The sequence below is a fragment of the Mesoplodon mirus genome (assembly GCF_964341445.2).
Source record: "Mesoplodon mirus genome assembly, chromosome: 1".
Classification (NCBI taxonomy): Eukaryota; Metazoa; Chordata; class Mammalia; order Artiodactyla; family Ziphiidae; genus Mesoplodon; species Mesoplodon mirus.
In genome coordinates this window covers 172771749-172789979 of record NC_138976.1, presented here as the reverse complement: position 1 = coordinate 172789979, position 18231 = coordinate 172771749, and positions in this window count along the sequence as shown.

The window sequence follows — 18231 nt, the reverse complement described above, 5'->3', positions numbered from 1 at the left end:
TAGCTTCCTGCCAGTTGACCGAAGTTCCCAGGCAGATGTGTCCCAGGGACACATGCAAAGAGGCTCCTGCCCGGGCCACAGGCTGCCCACTGCCCCTGCCCCAGATCGGGGGCCACCAATCAGCCCTGTCGGAGTCCCCTTCCTCTATAGGGAGTATTGGACCAACACTTTTAGAAAACGGTGTCCTCATGGGCAACTCATTGGAGGGACACAAATAAATATTTGCCGTCTTTCTGCGGAAGCTTACGAGCGTTCACACATAAGCGTCTTACAAGGTCAGCTGTTTAGCTAAACATGAGCTCATGATCTAAATTTACACAATAATGAAGAAATCAGCTACGAGGGGAGACAATCAGTAAAGACTATCAATACCAGAATTAGATTCCCAAGGCCATCCATCAATTGTTGGAATAATCAGGTGCAAGGCAGAATATATACATAAAACTGGAACTGAAACCAGGAACAAGGATGTTTTCAAAGACTGGTAGGATCTCTAAAACATTTTTAAAGTACATGTCATTGATAAAGCTAAATACTCAAAGGTTGTGTAATACAACAGATTAAGCATTGAGAAGAGTGAAATTATGCTGTTTTGAAAACTATGGCAGGTGAGATTTTCTGCCTAATTATATAAGAAGATTTCTCTAAAAATACACATTATTTCAATGACTTATTGGCTGTGAAATAAGTTAAGGGTATTTCAAATGGCTTGTCTGCAAAGAAAGGTGAGATGTAGGGAATCACAGAAAGTCGAGGGGAAAAGAGGTCAATATATACATTGCTATATGGTGAACTAAACCTTAGGCCAGCAACAATGGAGAGGACCTGACCCTTAGAAACTTACAAGTAAGCTGGAATCTTCAAAAGTTCAAATCTTTATAAGTGAAATATTTATTAAAATGAATAACCAAGTGTTTTAATTGACATCAGAAGATCAAAACAATAAACCCTGAGAACATAGAAAAAAGATAAATAAAGATATGAGCAGAACTTAATACACCAGAAAACGTATAAAATTGAGGTGATTTAGTAAGTCCAAAGAATCTGCTTTGAAAAGATTGAAAAGACACACTTTGATTAAGGAAAACAAAAACATAAGTAAAGAATATACAGAAAGAATCAGGACAATGTTATAACAGAGAATATATGAAATGCCAGTAAATTTGAACATTTCTGTAAAGTGGACCATTTCCTAGCTCCTAAAGTTTACCAAACCTGACACAAGAGGGAATCATTTAAGGTCATCATGTCTGCCCTTGGCATTCTCGGACCGCCCTGGCCTCAGGATGCAGCCTCTGTAGTCCATGGTAACCTGCGGAGAGGGGGCGGGGCTGAGGGTGGTTGGAACTCTGCCCTCACTGAAGGAGTGGGTGTGGCCATCTCTGCTGTGACTGAACAAAGGGCAGGGGAGCAGGGGGCCCAGGGCAGGGCCCTCAGAGCACGGCAGGTCCAGTGGGGTGTCACAAGCATTTAGGCCCAGGTCAAAGGGCGCCTTCTTTGTCTGCACAGCTGCCCAAACTCTCACCTTTCCACTCAGGCCGACCTCTTACTTGAAGTGTGTGTGGAACCTGTCCTCACAGTACACCTCGCTGCACAGCTAACCATAGGTCTGGGCATCGTAGCTTCCTGCCAGGTGACCGAAGTTCGCAGGCAGATGTGTCCCAGGGACACATGCAAAGAGGCTCCTGCCCGGGCCACAGGCTGCCCACTGCCCCTGCCCCAGATCGGGGGCCACCAATCAGCCCTGTCGGAGTCCCCTTCCTCTAGAGGGAGTATTGGACCAACACTTGTAGAAAACGGTGTCCTCATGGGCAACTCATTGGAGGGACACAAATAAATATTTGCCGTCTTTCTGCGGAAGCTTACGAGCGTTCACACATAAGCGTCTTACAAGGTCAGCTGTTTAGCTAAACATGAGCTCATGATCTAAATTTACACAATAATGAAGAAATCAGCTACGAGGGGAGACAATCAGTAAAGACTATCAATACCAGAATTAGATTCCCAAGGCCATCCATCAATTGTTGGAATAATCAGGTGCAAGGCAGAATATATACATAAAACTGGAACTGAAACCAGGAACAAGGATGTTTTCAAAGACTGGTAGGATCTCTAAAACATTTTTAAAGTACATGTCATTGATAAAGCTAAATACTCAAAGGTTGTGTAATACAACAGATTAAGCATTGAGAAGAGTGAAATTATGCTGTTTTGAAAACTATGGCAGGTGAGATTTTCTGCCTAATTATATAAGAAGATTTCTCTAAAAATACACATTATTTCAATGACTTATTGGCTGTGAAATAAGTTAAGGGTATTTCAAATGGCTTGTCTGCAAAGAAAGGTGAGATGTAGGGAATCACAGAAAGTCGAGGGGAAAATAGGTCAATATATACATTGCGATAGGGTAAACTAAACCTTAGGCCAGCAACAATGGAGAGGACCTGACCCTTAGAAACTTACAAGTAAGCTGGAATCTTCAAAAGTTCAAATCTTTATAAGTGAAATATTTATTAAAATGAATAACCAAGTGTTTTAATTGACATCAGAAGATCAAAACAATAAACCCTGAGAACATAGAAAAAAGATAAATAAAGATATGAGCAGAACTTAATACAACAGAAAACGTATAAAATTCAGGTGATTTAGTAAGTCCAAAGAATCTTCTTTGAAAAGATTGAAAAGACACACTTTGAATAAGGAAAACAAAAACATAAGTATAGAATATACAGAAAGAATCAGGACAATGTTATAGCAGAGAATATATGAAATGCCAGTAAATTTGAACATTTCTGTAAAGTGGACCATTTCCTAGCTCCTAAAGTTTACCAAACCTGACACAAGAGGAAATCATTTAAGGTCATCATGTCTGCCCTTGGCATTCTCGGAACGCCCTGGCCTCAGGATGCAGCCTCTGTAGTCCATGGTAACCTGCGGAGAGGGGGCGGGGCTGAGGGTGGTTGGAACTCTGGCCTCACTGGAGGAGTGGGTGTGGCCATCTCTGCTGTGACTGAACAAAGGGCAGGGGAGCAGGGGGCCCAGGGCAGGGCCCTCAGAGCACGGCAGGTCCAGTGGGCTGTCACAAGCATTTAGGCCCAGGCCAAAGGGCGCCTTCTTTGTCTGCACAGCTGCCCAAACTCTCACCTTTCCACTCAGGCTGACCTCTTACTTGAAGTGTGTGTGGAACCTGTCCTCACAGTACACCTCGCTGCACAGCTAACCATAGGTCTGGGCATCGTAGCTTCCTGCCAGGTGACCGAAGTTCGCAGGCAGATGTGTCCCAGGGACACATGCAAAGAGGCTCCTGCCCGGGCCACAGGCTGCCCACTGCCCCTGCCCCAGATCGGGGGCCGCCAATCAGCCCTGTCGGAGTCCCCTTCCTCTAGAGGGAGTATTGGACCAACACTTGTAGAAAACGGTGTCCTCGTGGGCAACTCATTGGAGGGACACAAATAATCTTTGCCGTCTTTCTGCGGAAGCTTACGAGCGTTCACACCTAAGCGTCTTACAAGGTCAGCTGTTTAGCTAAACATGAGCTCATGATCTAAATTTACACAATAATGAAGAAATCAGCTACGAGGGGAGACAATCAGTAAAGACTATCAATACCAGAATTAGATTCCCAAGGCCATCCATCAATTGTTGGAATAATCAGGTGCAAGGCAGAATATATACATAAAACTGGAACTGAAACAAGGAACAAGGATGTTTTCAAAGACTGGTAGGATCTCTAAAACATTTTTAAAGTACATGTCATTGATAAAGCTAAATACTCAAAGGTTGTGTAATACAACAGATTAAGCTTTGAGAAGAGTGAAATTATGCTGTTTTGAAAACTATGGCAGGTGAGATTTTCTGCCTAATTATATAAGAAGATTTCTCTAAAAATACACATTATTTCAATGACTTATTGGCTGTGAAATAAGTTAAGGGTATTTCAAATGGCTTGTCTGCAAAGAAAGGTGAGATGTAGGGAATCACAGAAAGTCGAGGGGAAAATAGGTCAATATATACATTGCGATAGGGTGAACTAAACCTTAGGCCAGCAACAATGGAGAGGACCTGACCCTTAGAAACTTACAAGTAAGCTGGATTCTTCAAAAGTTCAAATCTTTATAAGTGAAATATTTATTAATATGAATAACCAAGTGTTTTAATTGACATCAGAAGATCAAAACAATAAACCCTGAGAACATAGAAAAAAGATAAATAAAGATATGAGCAGAACTTAATACACCAGAAAACGTATAAAATTCAGGTGATTTAGTAAGTCCAAAGAATCTTCTTTGAAAAGATTGAAAAGACACACTTTGATTAAGGAAAACCAAAACATAAGTAAAGAATATACAGAAAGAATCAGGACAATGTTATAACAGAGAATATATGAAATGCCAGTAAATTTGAACATTTCTGTAAAGTGGACCATTTCCTAGCTCCTAAAGTTTACCAAACCTGACACAAGAGGGAATCATTTAAGGTCATCATGTCTGCCCTTTGCATTCTCGGACCGCCCTGGCCTCAGGATGCAGCCTCTGTAGTCCATGGTAACCTGCGGAGAGGGGGCGGGGCTGAGGGTGGTTGGAACTCTGCCCTCACTGAAGGAGTGGGTGTGGCCATCTCTGCTGTGACTGAACAAAGGGCAGGGGAGCAGGGGGCCCAGGGCAGGGCCCTCAGAGCACGGCAGGTCCACTGGGGTGTCACAAGCATTTAGGCCCAGGCCAAAGGGCGCCTTCTTTGTCTGCACAGCTGCCCAAACTCTCACCTTTCCACTCAGGCCGACCTCTTACTTGAAGTGTGTGTGGAACCTGTCCTCACAGTACACCTCGCTGCACAGCTAACCATAGGTCTGGGCATCGTAGCTTCCTGCCAGTTGACCGAAGTTCCCAGGCAGATGTGTCCCAGGGACACATGCAAAGAGGCTCCTGCCCGGGCCACAGGCTGCCCACTGCCCCTGCCCCAGATCGGGGGCCACCAATCAGCCCTGTCGGAGTCCCCTTCCTCTATAGGGAGTATTGGACCAACACTTTTAGAAAACGGTGTCCTCATGGGCAACTCATTGGAGGGACACAAATAAATATTTGCCGTCTTTCTGCGGAAGCTTACGAGCGTTCACACATAAGCGTCTTACAAGGTCAGCTGTTTAGCTAAACATGAGCTCATGATCTAAATTTACACAATAATGAAGAAATCAGCTACGAGGGGAGACAATCAGTAAAGACTATCAATACCAGAATTAGATTCCCAAGGCCATCCATCAATTGTTGGAATAATCAGGTGCAAGGCAGAATATATACATAAAACTGGAACTGAAACCAGGAACAAGGATGTTTTCAAAGACTGGTAGGATCTCTAAAACATTTTTAAAGTACATGTCATTGATAAAGCTAAATACTCAAAGGTTGTGTAATACAACAGATTAAGCATTGAGAAGAGTGAAATTATGCTGTTTTGAAAACTATGGCAGGTGAGATTTTCTGCCTAATTATATAAGAAGATTTCTCTAAAAATACACATTATTTCAATGACTTATTGGCTGTGAAATAAGTTAAGGGTATTTCAAATGGCTTGTCTGCAAAGAAAGGTGAGATGTAGGGAATCACAGAAAGTCGAGGGGAAAAGAGGTCAATATATACATTGCTATATGGTGAACTAAACCTTAGGCCAGCAACAATGGAGAGGACCTGACCCTTAGAAACTTACAAGTAAGCTGGAATCTTCAAAAGTTCAAATCTTTATAAGTGAAATATTTATTAAAATGAATAACCAAGTGTTTTAATTGACATCAGAAGATCAAAACAATAAACCCTGAGAACATAGAAAAAAGATAAATAAAGATATGAGCAGAACTTAATACACCAGAAAACGTATAAAATTGAGGTGATTTAGTAAGTCCAAAGAATCTGCTTTGAAAAGATTGAAAAGACACACTTTGATTAAGGAAAACAAAAACATAAGTAAAGAATATACAGAAAGAATCAGGACAATGTTATAACAGAGAATATATGAAATGCCAGTAAATTTGAACATTTCTGTAAAGTGGACCATTTCCTAGCTCCTAAAGTTTACCAAACCTGACACAAGAGGGAATCATTTAAGGTCATCATGTCTGCCCTTGGCATTCTCGGACCGCCCTGGCCTCAGGATGCAGCCTCTGTAGTCCATGGTAACCTGCGGAGAGGGGGCGGGGCTGAGGGTGGTTGGAACTCTGCCCTCACTGAAGGAGTGGGTGTGGCCATCTCTGCTGTGACTGAACAAAGGGCAGGGGAGCAGGGGGCCCAGGGCAGGGCCCTCAGAGCACGGCAGGTCCAGTGGGGTGTCACAAGCATTTAGGCCCAGGTCAAAGGGCGCCTTCTTTGTCTGCACAGCTGCCCAAACTCTCACCTTTCCACTCAGGCCGACCTCTTACTTGAAGTGTGTGTGGAACCTGTCCTCACAGTACACCTCGCTGCACAGCTAACCATAGGTCTGGGCATCGTAGCTTCCTGCCAGGTGACCGAAGTTCGCAGGCAGATGTGTCCCAGGGACACATGCAAAGAGGCTCCTGCCCGGGCCACAGGCTGCCCACTGCCCCTGCCCCAGATCGGGGGCCACCAATCAGCCCTGTCGGAGTCCCCTTCCTCTAGAGGGAGTATTGGACCAACACTTGTAGAAAACGGTGTCCTCATGGGCAACTCATTGGAGGGACACAAATAAATATTTGCCGTCTTTCTGCGGAAGCTTACGAGCGTTCACACATAAGCGTCTTACAAGGTCAGCTGTTTAGCTAAACATGAGCTCATGATCTAAATTTACACAATAATGAAGAAATCAGCTACGAGGGGAGACAATCAGTAAAGACTATCAATACCAGAATTAGATTCCCAAGGCCATCCATCAATTGTTGGAATAATCAGGTGCAAGGCAGAATATATACATAAAACTGGAACTGAAACCAGGAACAAGGATGTTTTCAAAGACTGGTAGGATCTCTAAAACATTTTTAAAGTACATGTCATTGATAAAGCTAAATACTCAAAGGTTGTGTAATACAACAGATTAAGCATTGAGAAGAGTGAAATTATGCTGTTTTGAAAACTATGGCAGGTGAGATTTTCTGCCTAATTATATAAGAAGATTTCTCTAAAAATACACATTATTTCAATGACTTATTGGCTGTGAAATAAGTTAAGGGTATTTCAAATGGCTTGTCTGCAAAGAAAGGTGAGATGTAGGGAATCACAGAAAGTCGAGGGGAAAATAGGTCAATATATACATTGCGATAGGGTAAACTAAACCTTAGGCCAGCAACAATGGAGAGGACCTGACCCTTAGAAACTTACAAGTAAGCTGGAATCTTCAAAAGTTCAAATCTTTATAAGTGAAATATTTATTAAAATGAATAACCAAGTGTTTTAATTGACATCAGAAGATCAAAACAATAAACCCTGAGAACATAGAAAAAAGATAAATAAAGATATGAGCAGAACTTAATACAACAGAAAACGTATAAAATTCAGGTGATTTAGTAAGTCCAAAGAATCTTCTTTGAAAAGATTGAAAAGACACACTTTGAATAAGGAAAACAAAAACATAAGTATAGAATATACAGAAAGAATCAGGACAATGTTATAGCAGAGAATATATGAAATGCCAGTAAATTTGAACATTTCTGTAAAGTGGACCATTTCCTAGCTCCTAAAGTTTACCAAACCTGACACAAGAGGAAATCATTTAAGGTCATCATGTCTGCCCTTGGCATTCTCCGAACGCCCTGGCCTCAGGATGCAGCCTCTGTAGTCCATGGTAACCTGCGGAGAGGGGGCGGGGCTGAGGGTGGTTGGAACTCTGGCCTCACTGCAGGAGTGGGTGTGGCCATCTCTGCTGTGACTGAACAAAGGGCAGGGGAGCAGGGGGCCCAGGGCAGGGCCCTCAGAGCACGGCAGGTCCAGTGGGCTGTCACAAGCATTTAGGCCCAGGCCAAAGTGCGCCTTCTTTGTCTGAACAGCTGCCCAATCTCTCACCTTTTCACTCAGGGTGACTTCTTACTTGAAGTGTGTGTGGAACCTGTCCTCACAGTACACCTCGCTGCACAGCTAACCATAGGTCTGGGCATCGTAGCTTCCTGCCAGGTGACCGAAGTTCGCAGGCAGATGTGTCCCAGGGACACATGCAAAGAGGCTCCTGCCCGGGCCACAGGCTGCCCACTGCCCCTGCCCCAGATCGGGGGCCACCAATCAGCCCTGTCGGAGTCCCCTTCCTCTAGAGGGAGTATTGGACCAACACTTGTAGAAAACGGTGTCCTCGTGGGCAACTCATTGGAGGGACACAAATAAATCTTTGCCGTCTTTCTGCGGAAGCTTACGAGCGTTCACACCTAAGCGTCTTACAAGGTCAGCTGTTTAGCTAAACATGAGCTCATGATCTAAATTTACACAATAATGAAGAAATCAGGTACGAGGGGAGACAATCAGTAAAGACTATCAATACCAGAATTAGATTCCCAAGGCCATCCATCAATTGTTGGAACAATCAGGTGCAAGGCAGAATATATACATAAAACTGGAACTGAAACAAGGAACAAGGATGTTTTCAAAGACTGGTAGGATCTCTAAAACATTTTTAAAGTACATGTCATTGATAAAGCTAAATACTCAAAGGTTGTGTAATACAACAGATTAAGCATTGAGAAGAGTGAAATTATGCTGTTTTGAAAACTATGGCAGGTGAGATTTTCTGCCTAATTATATAAGAAGATTTCTCTAAAAAATACACATTATTTCAATGACTTATTGGCTGTGAAATAAGTTAAGGGTATTTCAAATGGCTTGTCTGCAAAGAAAGGTGAGATGTAGGGAATCACAGAAAGTCGAGGGGAAAAGAGGTCAATATATACATTGCTATATGGTGAACTAAACCTTAGGCTAGCAACAATGGAGAGCACCTGACCCTTAGAAACTTACAAGTAAGCTGGAATCTTCAAAAGTTCAAATCTTTATAAGTAAATTATTTATTAAAATGAATAACCAAGTGTTTTAATTGACATCAGAAGATCAAAACAATAAACCCTGAGAACATAGAAAAAAGATAAATAAAGATATGAGCAGAGCTTAATACAACAGAAAACGTATAAAATTGAGGTGATTTAGTAAGTCCAAAGAATCTTCTTTGAAAAGATTGAAAAGACACACTTTGATTAAGGAAAACAAAAACATAAGTATAGAATATACAGAAAGAATCAGGACAATGTTATAGCAGAGAATATATGAAATGCCAGTAAATTTGAACATTTCTGTAAAGTGGACCATTTCCTAGCTCCTAAAGTTTACCAAACCTGACACAAGAGGAAATCATTTAAGGTCATCATGTCTGCCCTTGGCATTCTCGGAACGCCCTGGCCTCAGGATGCAGCCTCTGTAGTCCATGGTAACCTGCGGAGAGGGGGCGGGGCTGAGGGTGGTTGGAACTCTGGCCTCACTGGAGGAGTGGGTGTGGCCATCTCTGCTGTGACTGAACAAAGGGCAGGGGAGCAGGGGTCCAGGGCAGGGCCCTCAGAGCACGGCAGGTCCAGTGGGCTGTCACAAGCATTTAGGCCCAGGCCAAAGGGCGCCTTCTTTGTCTGCACAGCTGCCCAAACTCTCACCTTTCCACTCAGGCTGACCTCTTACTTGAAGTGTGTGTGGAACCTGTCCTCACAGTACACCTCGCTGCACAGCTAACCATAGGTCTGGGCATCGTAGCTTCCTGCCAGGTGACCGAAGTTCGCAGGCAGATGTGTCCCAGGGACACATGCAAAGAGGCTCCTGCCCGGGCCACAGGCTGCCCACTGCCCCTGCCCCAGATCGGGGGCCGCCAATCAGCCCTGTCGGAGTCCCCTTCCTCTAGAGGGAGTATTGGACCAACACTTGTAGAAAACGGTGTCCTCGTGGGCAACTCATTGGAGGGACACAAATATTCTTTGCCGTCTTTCTGCGGAAGCTTACGAGCGTTCACACCTAAGCGTCTTACAAGGTCAGCTGTTTAGCTAAACATGAGCTCATGATCTAAATTTACACAATAATGAAGAAATCAGCTACGAGGGGAGACAATCAGTAAAGACTATCAATACCAGAATTAGATTCCCAAGGCCATCCATCAATTGTTGGAATAATCAGGTGCAAGGCAGAATATATACATAAAACTGGAACTGAAACAAGGAACAAGGATGTTTTCAAAGACTGGTAGGATCTCTAAAACATTTTTAAAGTACATGTCATTGATAAAGCTAAATACTCAAAGGTTGTGTAATACAACAGATTAAGCTTTGAGAAGAGTGAAATTATGCTGTTTTGAAAACTATGGCAGGTGAGATTTTCTGCCTAATTATATAAGAAGATTTCTCTAAAAATACACATTATTTCAATGACTTATTGGCTGTGAAATAAGTTAAGGGTATTTCAAATGGCTTGTCTGCAAAGAAAGGTGAGATGTAGGGAATCACAGAAAGTCGAGGGGAAAATAGGTCAATATATACATTGCGATAGGGTGAACTAAACCTTAGGCCAGCAACAATGGAGAGGACCTGACCCTTAGAAACTTACAAGTAAGCTGGAATCTTCAAAAGTTCAAATCTTTATAAGTGAAATATTTATTAAAATGAATAACCAAGTGTTTTAATTGACATCAGAAGATCAAAACAATAAACCCTGAGAACATAGAAAAAAGATAAATAAAGATATGAGCAGAACTTAATACACCAGAAAACGTATAAAATTCAGGTGATTTAGTAAGTCCAAAGAATCTTCTTTGAAAAGATTGAAAAGACACACTTTGATTAAGGAAAACAAAAACATAAGTAAAGAATATACAGAAAGAATCAGGACAATGTTATAACAGAGAATATATGAAATGCCAGTAAATTTGAACATTTCTGTAAAGTGGACCATTTCCTAGCTCCTAAAGTTTACCAAACCTGACACAAGAGGGAATCATTTAAGGTCATCATGTCTGCCCTTTGCATTCTCGGACCGCCCTGGCCTCAGGATGCAGCCTCTGTAGTCCATGGTAACCTGCGGAGAGGGGGCGGGGCTGAGGGTGGTTGGAACTCTGCCCTCACTGAAGGAGTGGGTGTGGCCATCTCTGCTGTGACTGAACAAAGGGCAGGGGAGCAGGGGGCCCAGGGCAGGGCCCTCAGAGCATGGCAGGTCCACTGGGGTGTCACAAGCATTTAGGCCCAGGCCAAAGGGCGCCTTCTTTGTCTGCACAGCTGCCCAAACTCTCACCTTTCCACTCAGGCCGACCTCTTACTTGAAGTGTGTGTGGAACCTGTCCTCACAGTACACCTCGCTGCACAGCTAACCATAGGTCTGGGCATCGTAGCTTCCTGCCAGGTGACCGAAGTTCGCAGGCAGATGTGTCCCAGGGACACATGCAAAGAGGCTCCTGCCCGGGCCACAGGCTGCCCACTGCCCCTGCCCCAGATCGGGGGCCACCAATCAGCCCTGTCGGAGTCCCCTTCCTCTAGAGGGAGTATTGGACCAACACTTGTAGAAAACCATGTCCTCATGGGCAACTCATTGGAGGGACACAAATAAATATTTGCCGTCTTTCTGCGGAAGCTTACGAGCGTTCACACATAAGCGTCTTACAAGGTCAGCTGTTTAGCTAAACATGAGCTCATGATCTAAATTTACACAATAATGAAGAAATCAGCTACGAGGGGAGACAATCAGTAAAGACTATCAATACCAGAATTAGATTCCCAAGGCCATCCATCAATTGTTGGAATAATCAGGTGCAAGGCAGAATATATACATAAAACTGGAACTGAAACAAGGAACAAGGATGTTTTCAAAGACTGGTAGGATCTCTAAAACATTTTTAAAGTACATGTCATTGATAAAGCTAAATACTCAAAGGTTGTGTAATACAACAGATTAAGCATTGAGAAGAGTGAAATTATGCTGTTTTGAAAACTATGGCAGGTGAGATTTTCTGCCTAATTATATAAGAAGATTTCTCTAAAAATACACATTATTTCAATGACTTATTGGCTGTGAAATAAGTTAAGGGTATTTCAAATGGCTTGTCTGCAAAGAAAGGTGAGATGTAGGGAATCACAGAAAGTCGAGGGGAAAATAGGTCAATATATACATTGCGATAGGGTGAACTAAACCTTAGGCCAGCAACAATGGAGAGGACCTGGCCCTTAGAAACTTACAAGTAAGCTGGAATCTTCAAAAGTTCAAATCATTATAAGTGAAATATTTATTAAAATGAATAACCAAGTGTTTTAATTGACATCAGAAGATCAAAACAATAAACCCTGAGAACATAGAAAAAAGATAAATAAAGATATGAGCAGAACTTAATACAACAGAAAACGTATAAAATTCAGGTGATTTAGTAAGTCCAAAGAATCTTCTTTGAAAAGATTGAAAAGACACACTTTGAATAAGGAAAACAAAAACATAAGTATAGAATATACAGAAAGAATCAGGACAATGTTATAGCAGAGAATATATGAAATGCCAGTAAATTTGAACATTTCTGTAAAGTGGACCATTTCCTAGCTCCTAAAGTTTACCAAACCTGACACAAGAGGAAATCATTTAAGGTCATCATGTCTGCCCTTGGCATTCTCGGAACGCCCTGGCCTCAGGATGCAGCCTCTGTAGTCCATGGTAACCTGCGGAGAGGGGGCGGGGCTGAGGGTGGTTGGAACTCTGGCCTCACTGCAGGAGTGGGTGTGGCCATCTCTGCTGTGACTGAACAAAGGGCAGGGGAGCAGGGGGCCCAGGGCAGGGCCCTCAGAGCACGGCAGGTCCAGTGGGCTGTCACAAGCATTTAGGCCCAGGCCAAAGTGCGCCTTCTTTGTCTGAACAGCTGCCCAATCTCTCACCTATCCACTCAGGGTGACTTCTTACTTGAAGTGTGTGTGGAACCTGTCCTCACAGTACACCTCGCTGCACAGCTAACCATAGGTCTGGGCATCGTAGCTTCCTGCCAGGTGACCGAAGTTCGCAGGCAGATGTGTCCCAGGGACACATGCAAAGAGGCTCCTGCCCGGGCCACAGGCTGCCCACTGCCCCTGCCCCAGATCGGGGGCCACCAATCAGCCCTGTCGGAGTCCTCTTCCTCTAGAGGGAGTATTGGACCAACACTTGTAGAAAACGGTGTCCTCGTGGGCAACTCATTGGAGGGACACAAATATTCTTTGCCGTCTTTCTGCGGAAGCTTACGAGCGTTCACACCTAAGCGTCTTACAAGGTCAGCTGTTTAGCTAAACATGAGCTCATGATCTAAATTTACACAATAATGAAGAAATCAGCTACGAGGGGAGACAATCAGTAAAGACTATCAATACCAGAATTAGATTCCCAAGGCCATCCATCAATTGTTGGAATAATCAGGTGCAAGGCAGAATATATACATAAAACTGGAACTGAAACAAGGAACAAGGATGTTTTCAAAGACTGGTAGGATCTCTAAAACATTTTTAAAGTACATGTCATTGATAAAGCTAAATACTCAAAGGTTGTGTAATACAACAGATTAAGCTTTGAGAAGAGTGAAATTATGCTGTTTTGAAAACTATGGCAGGTGAGATTTTCTGCCTAATTATATAAGAAGATTTCTCTAAAAATACACATTATTTCAATGACTTATTGGCTGTGAAATAAGTTAAGGGTATTTCAAATGGCTTGTCTGCAAAGAAAGGTGAGATGTAGGGAATCACAGAAAGTCGAGGGGAAAATAGGTCAATATATACATTGCGATAGGGTGAACTAAACCTTAGGCCAGCAACAATGGAGAGGACCTGACCCTTAGAAACTTACAAGTAAGCTGGAATCTTCAAAAGTTCAAATCTTTATAAGTGAAATATTTATTAAAATGAATAACCAAGTGTTTTAATTGACATCAGAAGATCAAAACAATAAACCCTGAGAACATAGAAAAAAGATAAATAAAGATATGAGCAGAACTTAATACACCAGAAAACGTATAAAATTCAGGTGATTTAGTAAGTCCAAAGAATCTTCTTTGAAAAGATTGAAAAGACACACTTTGATTAAGGAAAACAAAAACATAAGTAAAGAATATACAGAAAGAATCAGGACAATGTTATAACAGAGAATATATGAAATGCCAGTAAATTTGAACATTTCTGTAAAGTGGACCATTTCCTAGCTCCTAAAGTTTACCAAACCTGACACAAGAGGGAATCATTTAAGGTCATCATGTCTGCCCTTTGCATTCTCGGACCGCCCTGGCCTCAGGATGCAGCCTCTGTAGTCCATGGTAACCTGCGGAGAGGGGGCGGGGCTGAGGGTGGTTGGAACTCTGCCCTCACTGAAGGAGTGGGTGTGGCCATCTCTGCTGTGACTGAACAAAGGGCAGGGGAGCAGGGGGCCCAGGGCAGGGCCCTCAGAGCACGGCAGGTCCACTGGGGTGTCACAAGCATTTAGGCCCAGGCCCAAGGGTGCCTTCTTTGTCTGCACAGCTGCCCAAACTCTCACCTTTCCACTCAGGCCGACCTCTTACTTGAAGTGTGTGTGGAACCTGTCCTCACAGTACACCTCGCTGCACAGCTAACCATAGGTCTGGGCATCGTAGCTTCCTGCCAGGTGACCGAAGTTCGCAGGCAGATGTGTCCCAGGGACACATGCAAAGAGGCTCCTGCCCGGGCCACAGGCTGCCCACTGCCCCTGCCCCAGATTGGGGGCCGCCAATCAGCCCTGTCGGAGTCCCCTTCCTCTATAGGGAGTATTGGACCAACACTTTTAGAAAACGGTGTCCTCATGGGCAACTCATTGGAGGGACACAAATAAATATTTGCCGTCTTTCTGCGGAAGCTTACGAGCGTTCACACATAAGCGTCTTACAAGGTCAGCTGTTTAGCTAAACATGAGCTCATGATCTAAATTTACACAATAATGAAGAAATCATCTACGAGGGGAGACAATCAGTAAAGACTATCAATACCAGAATTAGATTCCCAAGGCCATCCATCAATTGTTGGAATAATCAGGTGCAAGGCAGAATATATACATAAAACTGGAACTGAAACCAGGAACAAGGATGTTTTCAAAGACTGGTAGGATCTCTAAAACATTTTTAAAGTACATGTCATTGATAAAGCTAAATACTCAAAGGTTGTGTAATACAACAGATTAAGCATTGAGAAGAGTGAAATTATGCTGTTTTGAAAACTATGGCAGGTGAGATTTTCTGCCTAATTATATAAGAAGATTTCTCTAAAAATACACATTATTTCAATGACTTATTGGCTGTGAAATAAGTTAAGGGTATTTCAAATGGCTTGTCTGCAAAGAAAGGTGAGATGTAGGGAATCACAGAAAGTCGAGGGGAAAAGAGGTCAATATATACATTGCTATATGGTGAACTAAACCTTAGGCCAGCAACAATGGAGAGGACCTGACCCTTAGAAACTTACAAGTAAGCTGGAATCTTCAAAAGTTCAAATCTTTATAAGTGAAATATTTATTAAAATGAATAACCAAGTGTTTTAATTGACATCAGAAGATCAAAACAATAAACCCTGAGAACATAGAAAAAAGATAAATAAAGATATGAGCAGAACTTAATACACCAGAAAACGTATAAAATTGAGGTGATTTAGTAAGTCCAAAGAATCTGCTTTGAAAAGATTGAAAAGACACACTTTGATTAAGGAAAACAAAAACATAAGTAAAGAATATACAGAAAGAATCAGGACAATGTTATAACAGAGAATATATGAAATGCCAGTAAATTTGAACATTTCTGTAAAGTGGACCATTTCCTAGCTCCTAAAGTTTACCAAACCTGACACAAGAGGGAATCATTTAAGGTCATCATGTCTGCCCTTGGCATTCTCGGACCGCCCTGGCCTCAGGATGCAGCCTCTGTAGTCCATGGTAACCTGCGGAGAGGGGGCGGGGCTGAGGGTGGTTGGAACTCTGCCCTCACTGAAGGAGTGGGTGTGGCCATCTCTGCTGTGACTGAACAAAGGGCAGGGGAGCAGGGGGCCCAGGGCAGGGCCCTCAGAGCACGGCAGGTCCAGTGGGGTGTCACAAGCATTTAGGCCCAGGTCAAAGGGCGCCTTCTTTGTCTGCACAGCTGCCCAAACTCTCACCTTTCCACTCAGGCCGACCTCTTACTTGAAGTGTGTGTGGAACCTGTCCTCACAGTACACCTCGCTGCACAGCTAACCATAGGTCTGGGCATCGTAGCTTCCTGCCAGGTGACCGAAGTTCGCAGGCAGATGTGTCCCAGGGACACATGCAAAGAGGCTCCTGCCCGGGCCACAGGCTGCCCACTGCCCCTGCCCCAGATCGGGGGCCACCAATCAGCCCTGTCGGAGTCCCCTTCCTCTAGAGGGAGTATTGAACCAACACTTGTAGAAAACCATGTCCTCATGGGCAACTCATTGGAGGGACACAAATAAATATTTGCCGTCTTTCTGCGGAAGCTTACGAGCGTTCACACATAAGCGTCTTACAAGGTCAGCTGTTTAGCTAAACATGAGCTCATGATCTAAATTTACACAATAATGAAGAAATCAGCTACGAGGGGAGACAATCAGTAAAGACTATCAATACCAGAATTAGATTCCCAAGGCCATCCATCAATTGTTGGAATAATCAGGTGCAAGGCAGAATATATACATAAAACTGGAACTGAAACAAGGAACAAGGATGTTTTCAAAGACTGGTAGGATCTCTAAAACATTTTTAAAGTACATGTCATTGATAAAGCTAAATACTCAAAGGTTGTGTAATACAACAGATTAAGCATTGAGAAGAGTGAAATTATGCTGTTTTGAAAACTATGGCAGGTGAGATTTTCTGCCTAATTATATAAGAAGATTTCTCTAAAAATACACATTATTTCAATGACTTATTGGCTGTGAAATAAGTTAAGGGTATTTCAAATGGCTTGTCTGCAAAGAAAGGTGAGATGTAGGGAATCACAGAAAGTCGAGGGGAAAATAGGTCAATATATACATTGCGATAGGGTGAACTAAACCTTAGGCCAGCAACAATGGAGAGGACCTGGCCCTTAGAAACTTACAAGTAAGCTGGAATCTTCAAAAGTTCAAATCTTTATAAGTGAAATATTTATTAAAATGAATAACCAAGTGTTTTAATTGACATCAGAAGATCAAAACAATAAACCCTGAGAACATAGAAAAAAGATAAATAAAGATATGAGCAGAACTTAATACAACAGAAAACGTATAAAATTCAGGTGATTTAGTAAGTCCAAAGAATCTTCTTTGAAAAGATTGAAAAGACACACTTTGAATAAGGAAAACAAAAACATAAGTATAGAATATACAGAAAGAATCAGGACAATGTTATAGCAGAGAATATATGAAATGCCAGTAAATTTGAACATTTCTGTAAAGTGGACCATTTCCTAGCTCCTAAAGTTTACCAAACCTGACACAAGAGGAAATCATTTAAGGTCATCATGTCTGCCCTTGGCATTCTCGGAACGCCCTGGCCTCAGGATGCAGCCTCTGTAGTCCATGGTAACCTGCGGAGAGGGGGCGGGGCTGAGGGTGGTTGGAACTCTGGCCTCACTGCAGGAGTGGGTGTGGCCATCTCTGCTGTGACTGAACAAAGGGCAGGGGAGCAGGGGGCCCAGGGCAGGGCCCTCAGAGCACGGCAGGTCCAGTGGGCTGTCACAAGCATTTAGGCCCAGGCCAAAGTGCGCCTTCTTTGTCTGAACAGCTGCCCAATCTCTCACCTATCCACTCAGGGTGACTTCTTACTTGAAGTGTGTGTGGAACCTGTCCTCACAGTACACCTCGCTGCACAGCTAACCATAGGTCTGGGCATCGTAGCTTCCTGCCAGGTGACCGAAGTTCGCAGGCAGATGTGTCCCAGGGACACATGCAAAGAGGCTCCTGCCCGGGCCACAGGCTGCCCACTGCCCCTGCCCCAGATCGGGGGCCACCAATCAGCCCTGTCGGAGTCCCCTTCCTCTAGAGGGAGTATTGGACCAACACTTGTAGAAAACGGTGTCCTCGTGGGCAACTCATTGGAGGGACACAAATAAATCTTTGCCGTCTTTCTGCGGAAGCTTACGAGCGTTCACACCTAAGCGTCTTACAAGGTCAGCTGTTTAGCTAAACATGAGCTCATGATCTAAATTTACACAATAATGAAGAAATCAGGTACGAGGGGAGACAATCAGTAAAGACTATCAATACCAGAATTAGATTCCCAAGGCCATCCATCAATTGTTGGAACAATCAGGTGCAAG